Below are 20,871 nucleotides of genomic sequence, written 5' to 3'. Positions count from 1 at the left end.
AACAACTTGCATGGGTCACACCCATGAATGCCTTTTGACGTGTGTGAAGCATATGATTCCTCCTGCATAGGGTCTCTGAGAAACTGAACCTTGGGCAGCGGCGGGGGGCTTTTAAAAGAGCCTACAATCTAGGATCTTACTCTATGCAATTATCTCTGGAACAAACAGACACAGTACTAGAGCCCTGTTTTACCCTATAGGTGCAATCAGTGAAAATCTATTGCTGTTTACAAAACCTAAAGACTGGAGAGCTGCAAAATAACCAGAACAACTGACTGGTCCAAACCAGAAACTAAGGAGCTTTTCATTAGTGGTTAAGTGTAGCCTCAAGCTAATAATTCATACATCGCTCCTGAATAGTCTGAAGACAGATGACACAAGACTTCTGCTGAGGCTAAAGAGGTCTAGGGCCATAAGCTGCCTGGTAGGAGACCACTTGAGAACCATAAGCAAGCCACTCTGAGTTCTCTGAAGGACAGCAGGGTAGTGGCAGAATGAATATGTGAACATACAAGAATAGACACTTCATACATTCAGCAGAGACTCATAAAATCAATATAGGAACAAGTCTGTAATTTCATTAATTCTGTTTCTGGTCTCTCTGTTAAAAGAAGTATTTTATTTATTTAAAAGCATTTAATATCTCCAAGTTCTCTAAGGAGATATGCATATGATGTTATCCATGACACTTATACAGCATAGTGAACAACCCAGTGTGCTGCCATTAGGACTAAATGCCAGGGCTAGAGGCTATCAGTGCAGTGCAACCTCCTTCCCCTTTAGCTCTCCTAAACTGGAACTGGACCAGTTTCATGCTTAGTGTTAGGAGAGAAAAGTTCTCAGTACTGAAGCTGGCTGTTGAATGCAAAGGGGTTCAATGCTTCCTACCTACTCTAAAGTAGTGATATCCAATATGCTTGCCAGTGTCCTTATGGACATTTTGCCAGAGAAAAAACACAAAGCCAGCTTTTATTCTAAGTGGCAGCCAACTACTGACTTACTTTTTGCCAGTGTCTGTACAATATGTTTTCTAAGCCTAAAGAACAGAAGGCCGTCTAATGGAAACATGAATCACAAGATATGGGATATACATTAAACCCAGTATACTGCTTCCCTGGATAAAGTTGGGCTCTGTTGGACAGTTCAGAATTGCAGACTGCGCCACCATTCCATAGCCAAAGTCACCTGCACAAACCATCAGAGCCCACGTATACATCTGAGGCAGTAACAAAAAGCAGAGCAGTCTCAGGCGCCAAAGGCCCGTAAGAATAGCTCTTGTCATCAATAGGAACGAAGCCAGCGGGAGTTCAACCCCTTCAGGCTCTGAAGGGAGCATATGGCAAGGCAATATTTCTCCATGGAAGAAATAGGATGCTGCCTGCTCATTTTTGGTTTTTTTTAGTAATTCTTTTCATTAAACCAGTGTTTAATGCAAGCTATTCGCCAAATGGCTCCTTAAATTTAGGTTAAGGGCACAACAATTGAATGTCTAATTGTGTACGTATATTGCAAACATTTAGCGTTTTACAATTCAGTTGCACATTTTAACAATTACAGTATTATTACAATTATTATTATTATTATTACAGTAAAAAAAAATGGAAACACGTGAACTAATACACAATTCACATCAGTAATGCATTTTAATAGTAACTGTTAATTGGACACCACAAACATAAATGGGGCTCAGGCTCAGCAATAGTGGCCAACCATAAGTACAGTGGTACCTTGGTTCTCAAATTTAATCCGTTCGACTTCCAGAATGGTTTGAAAACCAAGGCGGCTTCCGATTGGCTGCAGGAGCTTCCTGCACTCAATTGGAAGCTGAGAAGCCACTTTGGACGTTCGGCTTCCAAAAAACGTTAACAAACCGGAACACTCACTTCCGGGTTTGCGACATTTGTTTGACAACTAAGGTGTTTGACAACCAAGGTACCACTGTACTTGGATGTGTGTGTGTTGCCTCTCACTCTGCTCAATATGTTGCAACTTCAGCAAGTATTGCAGTCACAGTTAAATACAGTCGTACCTTGGAAGTAGAACAGCTTAGTTACCGAACGTTTTGGCTCCTGAACATTGCAAACCCAGAAATGACTGTTCTGGTTTGTGAACTATTTTTGGAAGCCAAATGTCCGACATGGCTTCTGCGGCTTCAAACTGAGTGCAGGAAGCTCCTGCAGTCAACTGGAACCCTCGTTTTGGTTTTCAAATGTTTTGGAAGTCGAACGGACTTCCGGAACAGATTCTGTTTGACTTCCAAGGTTTGACTGTACGTCTATTACAGTATACCAAAATTCTTGGCAGAACGGGTCTAACAGTGCATTCCTAACCATTTCCACACAGATATAGATCCTACTGAATGCAAAAGGGACTTCTTCTTGTTGTTTAGTCATTTAGTTGTGTCCGACTCTTCGTGACCCCATGGACCAGAGCACGCCAGGCCCTCCTGTCTTCCACTGCCACCCACAGTTTGGTCAAACTCATGCTGGTAGCTTCGAGAACACTGTCCCACCATCTTGTCCTCTGTCGTCCCCTTCTCCTTGGGCCCTCCATCTTTCCCAACATCAGGGTCTTTTCCAGGGAGTCTTCTCTTCTCATGAGGTGGCCAAAGTCTTGGAGCCTCAGCTTCAGGATCTGTCCTTCCAGTGAGCACTCAGGGCCGATTTCCTTCAGAATGGAGAGGTTTGGTCTTCTTGCAGTCCATGGGACTCTCAAGAGTCTCCTAGGCAAATGGGATTGGGATTGCAACCTAATTCAGTGGTTTTCAAGCAGTGTGCCATGGCACCCTGGGGTGCCTTGAATGATGCTGAGGGATGCCGCACGCAACACTGGCCTCTGTCCCTCTTCCCTCCCCTCTCTCCTCTGATGCTCTCTTGCTTCTCTGCCTCCCAAAGGCTTGTGTGACTGTTTGTTGCAGCAGCCCTGGCTAGAAGCTCCACAGGCGAATGGCGTCTCTGGGGCTGGCCAGGGGGTGCTGGTTGCCAGGAGCTGAGGTGGCCTCGGAATACACAAGAAAGCAGGCAAGGGAGCCCAGCCAGCTGGGCCACCAGCCTTGCTGTTAGGAGACAAGACCCAGGCCCTTCTGGGGCAGTGTGAGGAGGCACCTCTCTTTGAGGCAGGGGGCAGGGGCAGCTCAGGGATCGGAGGCGGCAGCAGCAGCAGCTGCCCAGGGGACTCCCAAGAAGGGAGAGGCTGCCAGCTCTGAAAGCAAGGGGTGGCATAACTGCGCTCCTGAGTCCCACAAGGGTGCCGCAGAAAAAATGCAGTTGGTCAAGGGAATCGTGGACTCAAAAAGGTTGAAAACCTCCGACCTAATTCATTATTTTTGTGCATTACCTCTCCAGCAGCATGCTTATGAACACTCCATTCCCAATATTTTTTTAAAAAAAATTTGCAGGACTGTCCGTACAGCTGAACCTTCAAAATCCTGCTATATGAAAGGTTCTGGTTACCTGGGATGCTACATTTACCATGCAAACTAACTAAATGTTAATGTAGGCATCCCCAAGCTGCGGCCCTCCAGATGTTTTGGGTTACAACTCCCATGATCCCTAGCTAACAGAAGCAGTGGTCAGGGATGATGGGAATTGTAGTCCAAAACATCTGGAGGGCCGAAGGTTGAGGATGCCTGTGTTAATGCATTTTGCAGACCTTCCTTTTAATATCCATAATTTGAGAATCTCTTAACATTAAAAGATTAATGTAAGCACAATCCTCCCTCTATTCCTTGATGGGTGCCATGTCTTCTCAAGAGTGTTTTATTATGTAAATACAGATAATGGGATTCCAGTATTGAAGATTCATCACAGTAAAACAAGTAGATATCAGACTTACACTGCTGTGGCATCAACAAAACAAACATTTGTAGGCTACAGCCACCTCATGAGACGCATTCAGCAATCTGACAAAGTGGGCTTAAATGTGTTAAGTCTTTAGAATGTCATAGTATTCCTTTGGTTTAAAGGGTGGTATACAAACTATTATAATATAATATAATATAATATAATATAATATAATATAATAGCCTATCCCTCTGGAATTTGTTGATCATGCCAAGTCCATTTAGTAGAAAGAAAAAACTGTAGAACAGAAATTGGGTTTTTTAAAAACCCACTTTCACTAGACAATTAATATCTCTCAGAATGCCCATTCAGAATTTAACTTTTTCGGTTAGCTTATCAGCTGTGTGTAGCATTGCCATCTTTCTTCTGGTGAGCACCTATGGCTGCAGCATATGCACATCAGAAAGAAATTCAACAGGTGATGCTTATTTATCACTGTATGAAATGGGGAGGTCCCAGCTGGTTGACGTCTCATTTCTGCCTGTCATCAAGCTGTGAAAAGGTATAGAAACCCTGACATTAAAAAGTTGTAACTCTGGGTAGGAACTCGTTTATCAAATAAGAACAAAACCATGTTGCTATAATACATTTAACTATGTTTAATGGTTTTGTTAATGGAGTTTCAACGCCTCTTGGCACACCTGACAGGGATGTCATAAGGATTAAAAGAATATATACCTACAGCATCTGAACACTTGCTGCTTAGAGGCCAACTTTGGCAATTAAGAAGCATATAAAGTCATTAATAAAAATACTGCAGTTCATTATTACTATGATGCTGAACTAGAAAGAAATCTGAGAGAGAGAAAGTGAAACAAATGTGCAAGTCCTGTGGAATAGAGATGGGAAAGTAGATCATTTGGAGAGGGGCTATGAGAAGAGGGGGGGCAGTAGAAATATAATTCTAGGAGAGTTCCTCGTAAATAATGGGGGTTGGGGAAAGAGAGGAGTCCGAAACAGCCTTCCAGCACCTCGTTATGTGAAGAAAGGAATGCCCACAAATGGAACCAAGTAAGCTCCTTGCCAAAATAACAACAAAGCAACCCCCCATTCTTCCTTGATTCCTTCCTGCCCCCGCCCCAAGCAAAGCTCATTTTGCTTAAAGGCGCACCCATACACACCCCTTCTCTTCTGAAATAAGGGGGTGGGGGAGATGACCAGAAAGAAATCGAGAAGAAAGAAATTGAGGGACACCAATCCGCCCTCTCCTATCTAGGAACAAGGAACCAAAAGCAGAGTGGAAACCAGGTTTCATTGACAGGGTGAGAGGTGAGAGGCAGAGGTGGTGGTGGTGGAACAGCCTTCTGCATCCCTGGTGGAGACTGGGAACGTGTTTTGGGGGTGGGTTTTGCTGTTGCAGAAGGACAACTTGCGCTTTGTCTTCAGTTGCTACCTGCAAAGTTAGCAATTCAGATCTCCCCTCCTGCTCTCCACCCAAGAGAGAAGCAATGAATCTAACCACAGAAAAGAGCTTTGCAGCTTGTTTACTTGTGGAAACTGTACAACAAGGGAGTCAGATTCCCCCTTCAGGACATCAAAAGGCTGATTCATGGGGTGTAGGGTTGAAGAGAATTCCAGCAGTTCTATAGCTGATAACACCTTTTCAGCTTTTGTGGTCAGTCAGGGAGGCTGCTGTCCTCTCCCATGGTGGAGATTTCAGTCACAAACCTTGCAGCAGAAATCTCCACTTGGTTGCAAGGGGGCGCTCCTGAGTCGCAAAAGGCAAATAGCGCCTAGTTAGTTTCGAATGCTGCATCAAACGTAATTTATAAATAACATCCCAACAATAGAAATGTAAGATAATAATGATGATTTCAAAAATAAAAAACAAACAAGTGGTATGTTGATTGTGATCAGATATTGTAGAATACGAGTGAGGAAACCGTGGCCTCTAATGTTGTTGGACTCTCAACTCCCTTCAGCCCCAGCCAGTGTGGTCAAAGGTCTGTGATGATGGCACTATGGCACAGCGACGCCTAGAGGGTCAAAGGGTCCTAATCCTATTGCAGAATATTCCAGTTACGCCATGCAACTGATTGGTGTCCAAAATCCACCACCCACAGCCACAGCCTCACCTACCTTCACTACCTCTGTTGGGTTTCAGCCCATTTCTTGTTCCATTCATAATGAAGCCCCCTTCCTATGCACCCTGGCAAGCCCAGCCTTGCATACCGGCTCTTCTGCTCTAGATCTCACCCCCAGTTTTCCTTTCCTTTCCAATCACTGGGAGGTGAGAGGAAAGCAGCACAATGATACCACATTTTTTCATTTTCTTCATCAGGAGGACTCCATTCTGCTTTCCTAGAGAAGCAGCTGCCTCAGTGGACTCCATGCATTCCAGAAATCTTTCTAGCTCAGGGAGGGGCACCATTGTGGCTGCTCAGATATGCTACCTGGTCTTCCACTTCATTGGCTTATTCCTCTTGCCTGATGTTGCCTCACTCTGCTTTAGGCACTTCTGTCTGTCTGTCTGTCTGTCTGTCTGTCTGTCTGTCTCAGGCCCTGTGAACTTCTGGTAGTGGAGTCAGGAGAAGGAGAAGAGTGCCGGAACGGACTCAAATATGAACCAGGGTGACTGCTCCCATCACCGTTAGCCTTAGGTATTCCCGAGAACTATCCACTACTGGTTTAACATCTTACTTTCCTCTCCTATCACTTTTCAGGTTACTTCAAAACTAATTGGCCTAAAACTTCAGTTTTGAAGAAGGGGTGCGCATGGCATTGCCAGGATGCAGTGAAATTGGCTGATGCTGAGTTACATAATGTTCGGCTACAACTTGGACATAGTTTTGCCAAGTTATGTGTGTGTGTGTGTGTGTGTGTGTGTGTGTCTGTGTTTTGATGTTTAACTACTGTGAGTCACCTACAATGTATCATATTACATAAATGAAGGCAAGGAAATTACCCCCCTGCCCAGATGTCTGGATATATAAGCAAGATCAACTGTTGCCTTCTGCACTCTGAAACATGTGGCAAATCTCAGTTATTATTATTGTTATTATTATTATTTAAAAGAATGCCTTTTGTATGTAGTATAAGTTCGGGTTCTGGGTTATGAACTGCAATTTGAAACAGTCTCCCTAATTCTAATCCGACACTCTAACCACTAGGGAAGGCAGGGCTTCCAGAGAATGAAACCAAGAGGGTCTTTCTCTTCAGGAGAGATGGGCTACCACACTCCTATAGTCAAGGAATCCTATGGACAGTCAAGCACAAGTGAAATTACCGTAAATTAGCTGTGTGGTTTTACCTGTGTGTCTTACAAACTGACCCAGACAGCTGCAAAATCTGCCTGTGGCTCAGGGAATGAGCCCTGAGGACATGGCCACACTATCCAGCAGTATAATATATGCAAAGGCACTTGACTTGTATGGTGTTTGCAAAAGGCACATTTACACCAGAGTTATTCGTATATTTGAGATGCAGTATTTGCCTTGAAAACAGGGATATTGGAAGAAATCTCGATAGTCATATTCAGACAAAATTCTATAGAAGAAGAATACCAGCTCAGCCCATCCCCAATTTTCAAGGGCAACAGGAAAGTCCCAAAGCACACAATTCAACACTGAATCTCAGTCTGAGATCGCACAACAAAATTCACTATGTATTTCTTCAATGTACCTCTTCTGTTTGAACACCAGTTTCATCCGCTGCACCTTTTTTCAAGGGCAAAATGAAATACGGCAGAGCAGATGCGGCCTTCCGTTTGCCCCTCAGGACTGGACGGGGGGGGGGGGAGGTGTGCAGCAAGCAAACAAGGACTGAGTCTGGACTGTTTGCATCTGAGCAGCGCAGCTGTATCTCATCCCACAGCTCAATTCCTGCAAATGCCGTGACTCAGACTAAACTGCGCTGCTCTAGCTCTACCATCCAGTGTGGTCTGGACAACGTTTCCATCAAAAGAGTTGCTAAGCGTTACCAAATAAGACTATAAACACCCATGGGGCTGTAACAGCAAAAAATGGCTAAAAATACACTATGTTCCAAGCACATACCAGAACATTTTGACAGATCTCCCTTCAGTGCTTCATTTGTTGACCTAACACAAAAGTATCTTTTTGCCTTATGAAACCAGGGACTTCATTTCAATGCAAGAATCTATTTTAAAACCAGTTCCAACCACCATTACAAGAGACAGCTTCTTCTGCAACACATTAAAAAAAAAAAATCTGATTAAGAGTTGTTTGGATCCCATTGCTACTTATGTATAAACACAGAATCCTAGAATTGTAGAGTTGTAAGGGACCTGGAAGCTACCAGCATGAGTCTGACCAAACTGCGGGAGGCAGTGGAAGACAGGAGGGCCTGGCGCGCTCTGGTCCAGGGGGTCACGAAGAGTCGGACAGGACTAAATGACTAAACAACAACAACAAGGGACCTTAATGTGCCACATGGCATGAAGCAAAGGGAATCTCACTGATCTGTTTTCCCCATATCCTGGTCCCACCTTCGCTGTGAAAGAGCTATTCCACTACTGTCAGTACAAGTGGAAGGAAAACAGCTGTCCGGATACATCTAAGCTGAACAAAGGGGCTCAATAAGCCTCCTGTTTTGCTGCTTGCATGGGACTAGCAGGTCGCAACTCATACCTGGCAGGCTGTGATTGGCTAAGAACAGGAACGGGGAACCTGCCAGAGATGAGGAACCTGTGGTCCTGCAAGTGCTGCTGAATGCCTGCTCCCATCAGCATGTCCACTGGTCAGTGATGATGGGACTTGTAGTTCAACAATATTGTGAAGGGCTGCATGTCTCCCACCCCCCGCTTAGCAGGTTATAAATATGGCTAGTGCACCCCACAATTCCATGGCAGCAACAAAAGTGGAATTGGACTGTCATTTGAAAAGATCCAAGTTTCCAGCTCCTGTGAGTGTGAAGATATGCTAGAAAGTGTGTAAGTAACACCTTCTGAAATATCAGATGCCAAGAAGTTGGCCAAGTTTCCAGTCTGTGGGCTGAGCTTCGATGCTCCAATACTTGCCCAACTCAAGTCAAGTAAAACAATATGCTAGTAGAAAAAAATTATACATCATAAAAGAAAATTGTGCAAATTTGCTTGATATGCATAATTTACAAAAGCTACAGAATTCAGTTTTTCTTGCCACAGAATTTGTATGACAGAAGGTGATTCAATATTTTTTTTAAGCACAGAACAACTAGGGTTGGGTGTTCACAATGCAGGTGTGAGAGGGAAAGCAGCCAACAGTCCCTTGACCTGAGCAAATCTGCAATTTCCCTTGGGATCCAGCAAGACAGCTATATCATGGAGCTCTTTCATGGCAGATGCTATATCAGCCATGATCTCCCTTTCCTCACTATCCGAAAACAATATGCAAGGGGAAAGATGGAAAGAAAGATAAAGTTTATTATGGACAGAGAATGGAGAGCTCAGTCTCGACAGACTGGTTTCATAACCCAAGAACAGCCCTGACTCATTTCTCGGAACCTGTTTTATTCCCACGCTTTTGCAGAAGGAAATGTGATGGGAAAAAGCAAAAAGCTGAATCCCAGAGACTGCTAGTCATAAGATGTAAAACAATAAAAACTGGCAGAGGGGGAGACTTGATCAGGGATACCATCATTCATTCAGATTAAGTAAAATGCTAATCAAAGCAGAGAGAGAAAGGGCGGGGGGAGAAAAAAAGTAGCACCAATATGTGGAACTTAACTTTTTCAGATTTGTAATCATAATAATTTATTTGTACCCCGCCCTATGTGGGTTGCCCCAGCCACTCTGGGTGGCTTCCAGCATATATAAAAACATAGTAAAACATTAACCTGAAAAAGCTTCCCTATACAGGACTGCCTTCAGATGTTTCCTAAATGTTATATAATTATTCATCTCCTTGACATCTGATAGGAGGGCATTCCACAGGGTGGGTGCCACTACTGAGAAGGCCCTCTGCCTGGTTCCCTGTAGCTTCACTTCTCACAGTGTGGGAACCGCTAGAAGGCCCTCGGCGCTGGACCTCAGTGTCCGGGCTGAATGATGGGTGTGGAGACACTCCTTCAGGTATACTGGACTGAGGCCATTTAGGGCTTTAAAGGTCAGCACCAATACTTTGAATTGTGCTCGGAAACGTACTGGGAGCCAATGTAGGTCTTTCAGGACCAGTGTTATGTGGTCCTGGCGGCCTCTCCCAGTCACCATTCTAGCCGCCACATTCTGGATTAATTGTAGTTTCTGAGTCACCTTCAAAGGGAGCCCTGCGTAGGACGCATTGCAATGCAGCTTTTATGACCCACCTTAGGTCAGGAGGGAACCAGCAGAAGATTCTGATCCACTAGCTGAATGCAAATTACAAAAATCTAAAATGTTGAACAAAAATGGTAGAAAATAATGAATGTCTCTATTGAAAACGTACAAATCCTTTGTAAATGCACAAATGTACAAAGGATTATTACTTAATATGAGTGATTCAATTTGTAATGCAAAATTATTCAAAGAGTTAATGTTTTACAAAGTCCTCCTGTGGGACATTCTTGAATCTCTGTTCACAAGGATCATACTTAGGAACTAGAATTTGCTAGTACCTGTTGAGGTCCTCTTTTTTGTCATTTCTTTTAATCTATGGAAGTCCAATCTATGGAATTGCCTCAGTTCCTTTTCTAATGTTGAATATGACTGTGTTGGATTTTCCTGGCAACTGTCCACTTATTAAATTTGATAGCACTATGGTCACAGTTCCCAAGTGATTCAACAATGCTTACATGTTGCATCAGGTCCTGGACACTAATTAAGATTAGCCTTCAGGCTTGCTGCCCATATGGCCACTTCAGTGACCAGTCATTAGATTTTATTGTTTATAGCCAATGGCCATCACAGTACTGTATGAGCACTAACCACACAACTACAAAATTTCCATGGCCAACTCTTCTAGGGTACAGCCATTTAGATGACTACATCCACTGAGCTCTTTGTAAATTTTGAGTTAAGAAAGTATTCCTGCTTGGCCCCAAATAAATGAACAAAAATTATTTGTAACACCCACCCTCCTCCCAAGTTGCTAAAAACTGTGTTCATCTTCCAAACAGAGGACAGCCAAGCCTCGACATGATTAGTTTCGGAGAAGAAGCTACATTAGCTATCCATGATCACGCCTGCCTTTCCTTACATAAAATCATGATATCTATTCAGTCTAAACACCTCAACAAGTAGTAAGAGAAAATAAAGCATCAGGCAATCCCCTTTTCTTCACTACTATCAAAGCTGCTGTCTAATCATGTGCAGCCAAAATGCCTTTACAGCATTGAGCTGAACTCAAGGATTACCCAAATTTTCCACCTGTTTTAACTTGGCTACATAAAAATGATGTAATTTATTTACATGCTACGATTGGTATTTTCTTGTAAAAAGGCTGCTTTAACCACAATCTGTCCCTTGTGAACAAGAGGCACCAAATTTACCCTCTTCCCATGATCCTAAAAACATTGCCTGTCAACTCTTGCTCTGCAAGAGAACAGGACAGGATGCGACAAGATGATACCATCTGTAGATGGACTGGCTGAAGAAATATGTTTATACTTACATCTACTTACAAGTACAAGTTAAAGATGATCTAAAGCTCAAGGAAATGCATGGTTTACAGCAAAGTTCTTGCAAGCAGTCTATTACAGCCAGGATGGACACCCATCATAAATCTGTGAACTGTTTCATTAAAAATTTAAAAATAAGTCCTGGCACATACTCCTTTTGAAGTTCAAGACTTTGGATGACCTTATTGAGATATTAAATAGGTTTTCCTGGTTACAAAAAGATCCTGACTGTTCTTCTCTAATGGCATATACTTGCATTACAATCCAAATAAATCCACAGAAGCTACCAGCACATGACAAGTTCTACAAGTCCAACTGCCCTAAGATTATAAGCATTATAATCTTAATGCTATACTTATTTCTTTTTTTGTGAAGACTAGGGCTGGGTGATGTCACCTTTCCAACATTGTGTTGTATCACCAGTGAAACACTGCAATCTGGCGACACATCGCGATGTTGAAACTTGGTTGAACCAGGGCTCGTTGTTGCTGCCATCAAGCGCTGGGAGTAGAGGGACTCCCTCTGCTTCCAGCACCAGGTGGCAGCATCACACAACCTCAGCCCAGGACCCTGCAGAGCAGGGCTGCCTGATGCTGCTGCCACCTTTTCCTTCACCTGGGCTCCCTCTTTCTCCTGGGCGAAGGCACCTGAGGCCCCCACCCCGCCTCTGACTCACATGAGCTGGAGGAAGGGGGCTTGATCGGTTCAGAAGTGGACTTCCTTAAACCTCCCGCTGCAGATTAAAAGAGCCCCCACCAAAGAGGTCAGCACAGTGGCGTAGCATGGGGGGTACAATCAGGCACTCCCATGCAGGTCCTGGCTTCCAAAGGGATCCCTACCCCACCCTGGCAAAGGCAGCAGAGCAGCTCAGGCCCACGGTGAGTGGGCGTCGACAGAGGCGAGTGGGCAAGGGACGACCCCAGTGTAGTCCAGCCTCTGCAGTGTGGTCTTCACTGCAGGAGTTGGGGGGATTTGCCCACCAAGTCCACGTTGGCCAACAGGGCTCTCCCCTGTGCAGGCAGGCGGTGCAGTGCAGTACAACCCTGCTTGGCTCTGGGGAGGCGCTCTGGCGGTATTGGCGGCTTGCCCACCCCAGGTGCCGGCAACCCACACTACGCCGCTGGGTTAGCAGACCTAAATATTAACAAAAACCATTCAAAAGATACAAGAGTTGAAGTATTTGATTAAAACAGACTAATCCTAAACCATAATTTATGTTCTGCTTACTGATACTGATACAAACCAAAATAAAAATGGTTTGAAAATAAAAATCCTGCAACTGCAGGGGCAGAATGAGATGTTTGTGTAGAATATTTGTTTTTCCTCACTGAGTGCCTAACATAGGCCATCACACATCCAGTCTGCGAAGAGGAATAGATACCCTTTGCTTTAGCAACATAATTATATACCACATTGTTTCAAACCACACTCTTACTAGTTAGAGAAAAATTCTATGGGATATACTTAGCCATATGACTATTAGAACCCATATGTGTAAAACAGCTGATAATGCTAAACATGAAAAGTCTTAATTCTCTGCCAAGGAAACCACAATCATTGCTGAAAGAACTATGCAAATCAATAAGATTTATGCAGATCTGGTTATAGTTACAGCAAGCTCACCCAATTCGCACATTTTATTTTCAATTTCAGATGCTTTTGGGTGGAGATTCTGTTCCATTCAACATTGAGAACTATAGCCAGATTCCCCAGAACATTAAAGAGGCAAATCATTCTCTCATTCTAGCCAGCTTCTATCATCTCTATTTCTCTCTCTCTCTTTTAACAAAAAAAAAAAAGGGGGGGGGGAGTTTCTGTTGCTTTAATACAAAAGGCGGCAACTTAGAAAAACAAGGCAGGATGTAAAATCCCTGAAGAATTTGCTTTTATATTTAATTTCTCAACTGTTTCCTGTCCAAGTGACTAAACACATATGAACTCTCAAGAAGAGTTTCAATAACCTTTATATATAAAAAGACTCAGGCCATTTTTTCTAATCAAGGGTGGCCCTCTTTGTTTTAGAAGTAAAAATATGTTTTGCTCACATATGCATATACCTTGGAATGTACACATTTTTAAAGTGGTCCATAAGAACTAGAATGAGCTTTAATAAACTGAGAACCAACCCAGCCAAACCCACCCTTTTCCCCAATTTCCCAACAGTCAAACACACCCTTCCCAGACCTTCCCTTAGCCCCTTCCGCTCCCCCAGAGCATCCTCCCATCTGGCCAAGCCTGGCCTTCCTCAGGAACATTCTTAAGTCTATCCTTCGCCCCAGTCCCAGAGTGACTGACAACCGACACTGAATGGCAAGATCCCAGACTCCTCAACATTCTGGAACATGGCACATCGACTTCCTTCAAAGCATCTTAAAGGACCAAATCATTTCAACTATCAAGACATGCCCTCTCTTCATCTTCTTGTGGGAAGAGACCACATTACATTTTCGGGTTAGATAACAAATACTTCAAAGGAATAAACAAATGTGGCAAACAGTTATTTTAAAATGGGTGCATTGTATCAAAGCACTCAGGACGCTTGCTGTAGCTCCTTGTCAAGAGTACACATGCAGCAAAATGACCAAATTGTGACTGGCCTTGGCAGTCAGCCGAATTCCTTGTTTGTCACCAGTGCTGCTCCTCTCACCCCAGAGGTTTTATTGTGATGCCGCACTGCAAGTTAGGGTGCTTCCACGGCCCAGTGTGATGGCGGGAGAAGCCCCTTGCCTTCCTCTGAGCTAGGAGGAGAGGGATAATCCGTTTTTCTTTGTGTCTAGAAACTGCTCGGAAAGCAGTGAGATGTCTCACTGCTTTCCAAGGCTCTCTGGGGCTCAGTGCAAGGTCTAAGAGTTCTCCTGCCCTTCTTCAAGCTCAAGGAATCTCAGCAGAACATAAAGATGCTCCTGCCAGTGGCCTCTGAGTGGATGGCAAGCTCCAGTTTCTTGCTGTCTACAATAATCTTTAGCAGCTGACCCTGGCTGGATGACTGCAATGAAGAGTGGCTTTTCATTTAGTTGCAAGTGATGGAATCATGCATAAGCAGATATGTGGAGACTTGGGTAAAGGGCAGAGAAGGAACCCCACTCTCATAGTGCAAAAAGGACAGGGGCAAGAAAGTGCTGCTTGGATGCGGTCAGGGATGCCAGGGCTTTAAAACTATAAACTACTTTTTACACAGGTTTGTAGAATTGTTGTTTTCACTGGTGGTTACTCTCTTTCGGAATTTGCTTTAAATATGGAAGCAGCCTATAAACACCCCGCCTCCATATGGACAACCATATGTCAGGAGTGCTCTGATGGTGTTTCCTGCTTGGCAGGGGGTTGGACTCAATGGCCCTTGTGGTCTCTTCCAACTCTATGATTCTATGATTCTATATATAAAGGGGAGAAATGCAGAGGAAAGAAGAAGCTATTTCTTGTGCTGCTCACTTCTGAGGATCCCTTGGCCTCCTTGTCACTCTGCATGCTTCCTATTTACATGTACCATTCAGTCTACTGTTACATCCAATGATGTTCTGTGACTCAGTAGCTTATTCTGCTAAATTATTCCATATGCTAAACATTGTACTGATCTGCAAAAACCCACTCCAGCACAAAACATTTACCATTATATAACTTCCTACATTCGGAGGAGGCCCTTCCTTCCTTTTAATGTAGGGTATGGCTCACATTTATATTGATTCTTCTGAATAAAGGTAAAGGTACCCCTGCCCGTACGGGCCAGTCTTGCCAGACTCAAGGGTTGTGCGCCCATCTCACTCAAAGAGGCCAATGGCCAGCACTGTCCGAAGACACTTCCGGGTCACGTGGCCAGCGTGACATCGCTGCTCTGGCGAGCCAGAGCCGCACACGGAAACGCCGTTTACCTTCCCGCTCGTAAGCGGTCCCTATTTATCTACTTGCACCCGAGAGTGCTTTCGAACTGCTAGGTTGGCAGGCGCTGGGACCGAACAGCGGGAGCGCACCCCGCCGCAGGGATTCAAACCACCGACCTTTCGATCGGCAAGCCCTAGGCGCTGAGGCTTTAACCCACAGCGCCACCTGCGGGTGGCTCACGGGTATGGCTCACATTTATATTGATTCTTCTGAATATGCCTTATTAAATTGTTACCACTCATTCCAGGAGCCTGGCCACCAGCGTTCCCTCTGCCCAAAGCAAGTTTAACATTTTTTTTCTTCTTACACACCATTTACTTTTAATGATGCACGAGAGTAAAAGTGTTACCAACAAGATGGCCCATCTCTGCCATCTTTGGACTCTGTGGATTCTAACAGAATGCTGCCTTTAAATATCTTCCAAAAGTGCATTTTAAAGTCTGAAAGCACACTCATATTGTTTCCAAGTGTTATGGCTTAATATTTAAAATTAGAAGAGACATTTGGATTTCTTTGGTGAAATACAGACTTCCACCAGAGCTTACTATGGTTGCCTTGTGGAAGGTCAGCTCGGCCACTTGATCTTGTAAGGGCAGATCACTGCCTCCACTTACCATAAAAGGCACCTTATAAATCAAACAAACAAACTAAATAAATAAATGTCAGTCTAGCCATAACGCCCTTAGCTGTTGGGCTTCCATGGCCTTGCAAGTATATCTCAGAACTAAGAGATGGAAATATTGATTCATATCTGGTTTTGTATGCACAAGTATCAGTATGAGTTGAACTGGAAAAATAAAAACAAGTCCATGTTCAGAGCATATCATGGAACAGCCTTCTTTTACAACCTGACTGTTCTAGTGGGGAGGTGGCAGAATCAGCTGACTTTGAGTTGGACAGAGCTCTAAGGTAGCGTACTTGGAAACACTCTTTTTCCCACATACAAGACTGAACGGATAAGGCAGAGCTGAGGGAAGCATTAAGATTTGTAAGGCATTGGGGAACATTTTGAGACACACTGAGACTATACAGGCTCCAACTTCATTTGAATCCCAGCAGGACAAGACTTTTATTGCTTATTATCAACAAAAGACTGCAGAAAATCTTTCCCAAACTGACTTCTAAGGGAAAGTTGACAGAACCTCAAATACAGAAAGGTGGCCCCCAAAAGTCTGAGAGGATGTCAATACCCCACCCCACCCCCACCCATCTTCCACCCCTCCACCCCTCTCCCCCTTTTCTTCCTAATGTCTCAACAAATGAAACTGATTTGTAAAAATGTTACAAGGAAAAAATACAAGAGAGAGACCTTACACATACTTCTGTAAATCAAGAAAATCTTTAATAAAAATACCAAAAAAATGGTTAATGGGCAGAGATCCTATATTATTATTATTATTATTATTATTATTATTATTATTATTATTATACCGCCCTATACCTGGAGGTCTCTAGGCACTTCACAGAATAAAATCAAAATACAATACCATAATTTATGGAACTTGCTGCCAAGAGTCTTAGTAGACCACAAGCTTAACATGAGTCAACGGTGTGATGCAGCAGCAAAAAAGCTAATGCTATTCTAGGCTGCATCAACAGCAGTATGGTATTCAGATCAAGGGAAGTAATAGTATCACTCCATTCTCCCTTGGTCAGGCCACACCTGGAATACTGGGCGTCACAGTTTAAGAAGGATGCTGACAAGCTGGAATGTGTGCGGAGGAGGCAAGTCAAGATGATCAGGGGTCCAGAAAACCAAGCTTTATGAGGAATGGTTGAGGGAGATGGGGATGAGACTGGAAAAGAGGACATTGAAAGGAAATATGGTAGCCATCTTCAAATATCTGAAGGACTGTCACATGGAAGATGGAGCAAACTTGTTTTCTCCTGTTCTGTAGGGTAGGATGCAAACCAATGGCTTCAAGTTACAAGAAAGGAGATTCTAACTAAGCATCAGGAATAACTTTCTAGCAGTAAGAGCTGTTCAACAGTGGAATGAACTCCCTGGGGAGCTTGTGGACTCTCCTTCCTGGGAGGTTTTCAAGCAGAGGTTGGATGGCCATCTGTCATGGATGCTTGAGCTGAGATTCCTGTATTACAGGGGGTTGGAACTAGATGACCCTCGAGTCTCTTCCAACGCTACAGTTCTATGATAAGTTGTGGTGAGGGTCATAGGTAGAGATAGGTTTAAAATGGGATTCTGCAAATTTATGGAAGGAAAGTCTACCAATGGTAACTAAATGGAACTGCACTTCTTAAAGACAACTGTTGGTGATAAATGGGGATGGGGAGGAGAGGCTTATTCTTCATTCTGTTGTCTTCCTGCTCTTAACAGAAAGAGGCTCGGCTGGAGAATCATGAGGAGATGTGACAGGCAGCCTCTTCTGTGGGTGGGTAGTTTAGGCTCATAGGCTCAAAGTCTAATTTATTTAGATTAAACCAAATCTTTCAATGAAACCTAATTTACTTTTCATGATGCACAGCTGGGCAGCCTTTTCTGTGGGTGAGTATTTTAGGTTCATAGTCTAATCTGATTTATTTAAATTAGGTTCAGTTTATGGTGCACAGTTTGGCAGTTATTTCACTACATGCTGCTACACTAAGCCTGATAATAAATCAGTGGGGAAACTTACTGTGGCTTTGAAAGTATTTCAAGAAGCAGCTACATCCTTCCTATGGTATAGAAAGCCTCTCAAAGACACGGCCCCTGCTCCTTCCCTTATAAAACCACTACCCAAGGTATTTGACAGCATAATCTAACCAACTCAATTTTTACAGTGAGTTGCTGGAGCCTAGAACCAGCAGCTGGAAAAAGCTAAATGATTTGGGATAAAAGCGTTGATAGAAATGTAACATCTGCAACTGCACAAACAGCTGTTGAACAGAACTGGAATAGCTTTTCACGTTCCTTGGTACAAAGGGAAAAAATGCCCAGCTTTGGCCAAGGGAGGGGGGAGGGTGTAAATAAATAAGATTTCTCTGTCTACTCACAATCATGGTGAAGAACTACTGCAGGCTTGATTCAGAAGATTTAGCTAGCCTAGCACAAATAAGGCTTCCTATGTATATAAAATTCCCAGAGCTGGCTGTAATGGGCAAGAGAATTATGAGGGAGGTTGCATTGTTATAGAGCTTCATGGAGAGAGGAACACGGGTCCCTGGGCTGTGGGTAAGGATATCTAACCAGGAACATCTAACTAAGCCTGTTCCAAATATCTACATCAGCCTCTGAAAGCTCAAGGTCCAAATCTTTCTGCCTCAGGTAAATCACCTGCCTCTCCACCCCAACTGCCAACCCAAAGGCTTTTTTTAAAAAAAGTGTTATTTAGAGGGATGTGTGGAAGGGTTGCCATTGTTATGGCAGCAAATTTGCTACCAATTGGGAAGGTGGTGGCTAATCCACAACTCTCCTTTAAAACAACAACAACCAACAACTACCACTAGTTGCTGTCCAGGCTACAATAACCTGCAGGGAGAGGAAAGCAAAAGGGAGAATCTCTCCAGGAGACAACCCTTTGCACAAAAGTGGCAGAAGTCCCCACTTCATCCTCACACCACCAAGAGGTATTCTTATTCCATAACTGGAATGAGGCAAAGATGCATGTAGAATTTTTTCATTCATCTGAGAGATGAAATCAATTATCCCTAGCTATTTTATTAAGCAGATTGACTAATATTCACCCTTGTGAACTGATGTCTTTTGTTGTCTCAGTGCTTGACTCCTTCACCCCACCCAATACCCTTTCTTGTCCAAGCTTCTCAGTAAATACACTTGAAGACTTTAAAGATCAGACAACATAGCTGCATGATCCCTCTTCCCTCCCAAATCTTTTGTTTCTTACATGCTACAACAATTCTTTTCACGTTCTTTAGAAACACTCTTTGCTCCCCTTTGCAATCAAAGGCAGTTTTCCAAAGAAGCTGTAAGATTTCCATATCAGAATTCAGCCTGCAAGCAATAAACCACATGCTTGCAGGTGTTAAATTCAGAGCTCTACTAAGAAATGGCTCCCACTGCATAGGTGTTGGAAACATTCTTCATGCAAATGAATATCAAAACCAAAGTATTATCCATTTTATAACTGTTTCCCTTTCTACAGTGTGGTTAGATTGTTGCCCTTACGTTGCCATAAAGTTTAGGAAAATATAACTGTTAGGATGCAGACTGATTCATTCCTTTGGCAGGAATTCTTCTTGGTCAGAAAACAATTTTGGTCCCATTGTGGTTCCCCTTCATTACATACACAGAACAACAGGACAATGACCTATCCCCTCCAACAGCATACGAATCCATATGGCTAACCTGACCCAACAACTTAGCCTGCCTCCCTCACACAAATGAGCCACACTGCAATCAACTAAACACAACCCACCAAGCTTGGGAACATTTCACAATACCAATAAAAACAAATAAGTACACAAACAAAAGGGACGTGGGTGGCGCTGTGGTTTAAACCACTGAACCTAGGGCTTGTCGATCAGAAGGTCAGCGGTTCGAATCCCCGTGACGGGGTGAGCTCCCATTTTTCATTCCCAGCTCCTGCCAACCTAGCAGTTCGAAAGCACGCCAAGTACAAGTAGATAAATAGGTACTGCTCCGGCGGAAGGTAAACGGCGTTTCCGTGCGATGCTCTGGTTCACCAGAAGCGGCTTAGTCATGCTGGCCACATGACCCGGAAGCTGTACGCCGGCTCCCTCGGCCAATAAAGCGAGATGAGCGCCGCAACCCCAGAGTCGGCCACGACTGGATGCTAATGGTTAGGGATCCCTTTCCCTTTACCTTTACCTTACACAAACAAAGGACCAACCCATGTGATGCTGACACAACCCCCCTCCTTTCCCCCAACCTCAAGATGTCTAACAAAAATGTCTCTCAATAAACGTAAACAAACTGAATTAAAAGTGGAGACAACAGATATACCGTTCCCTGTTTTTCTGTTTACTTTGTTTGCTTTGTAACACAACCCCCCTCCAAAAATGGTCAGCTTAAAAGAAACATTTAGCCTCTATTCATTATTTATATATATAAAAAACTTAATCACTGGGTTTCTGTAATAAAATAGCCAGAATGGTGTCCAAGGACAATTAAACAATAGAAAAGCACAAACAACAACAATAACAAACTGTAGCATCCAGGCTAGCAGTCTAGCACTACCCCATAAAAACTCCTGAGAAAACTAATCTGTGCATGCTGGTTTGCCTTTATATTTTATGTACTGTTGCATGAAATGGCGTAACAGGAACAGAGTTAAGCAGAAGCCTCCCCCCTGCTGCCCCCTCCCCACCTTGACATGCTAAATTTGGAAGTAAAGGGGCAAGGTTGGGTATTTTTCTAAAATATTCTAACATTCAGTTCCTCACCCTTGCCTCTTGAAGTGGTATAGTCCAGGACAGGCATCCCCAACCTTCGGCCCTCCAGATGTATTGGACTACAATTCCCATCATCCCTGACCACTGGTCCTGTTAGCTAGGGATCATGGGAGTTGTAGGCCAAAACATCTGGAGGGCCGCAGGTTGGGGTGCCTGGTCCAGGAAAATAATTCCATTCTGCGGGCCCTTATTCAAGAATACAAATGTTATCATGACACCATCATTATAAATAAACACTTCAAGTTTTGCT

The 20,871-nt window shown here is 43.6% G+C and overlaps 1 protein-coding gene across 2 annotated transcripts in view; it reads right to left on the bottom strand.

Moving 5' to 3' along the window:
• The window catches only part of ATF6 (activating transcription factor 6), a 78,876-nt gene that overhangs the window by 7,058 nt on the left and 50,947 nt on the right, over positions 1-20,871 (bottom strand). The gene's annotated exons all lie outside the window — the stretch shown is intronic.

This window comes from Podarcis tiliguerta (assembly GCF_965153285.1).
Source record: "Podarcis tiliguerta genome assembly, chromosome: 6".
Taxonomy (NCBI): Eukaryota; Metazoa; Chordata; class Lepidosauria; order Squamata; family Lacertidae; genus Podarcis; species Podarcis tiliguerta.
Note: the sequence above shows the minus strand (reverse complement) of the source record. Positions and strands in the feature narration are given on the sequence as shown.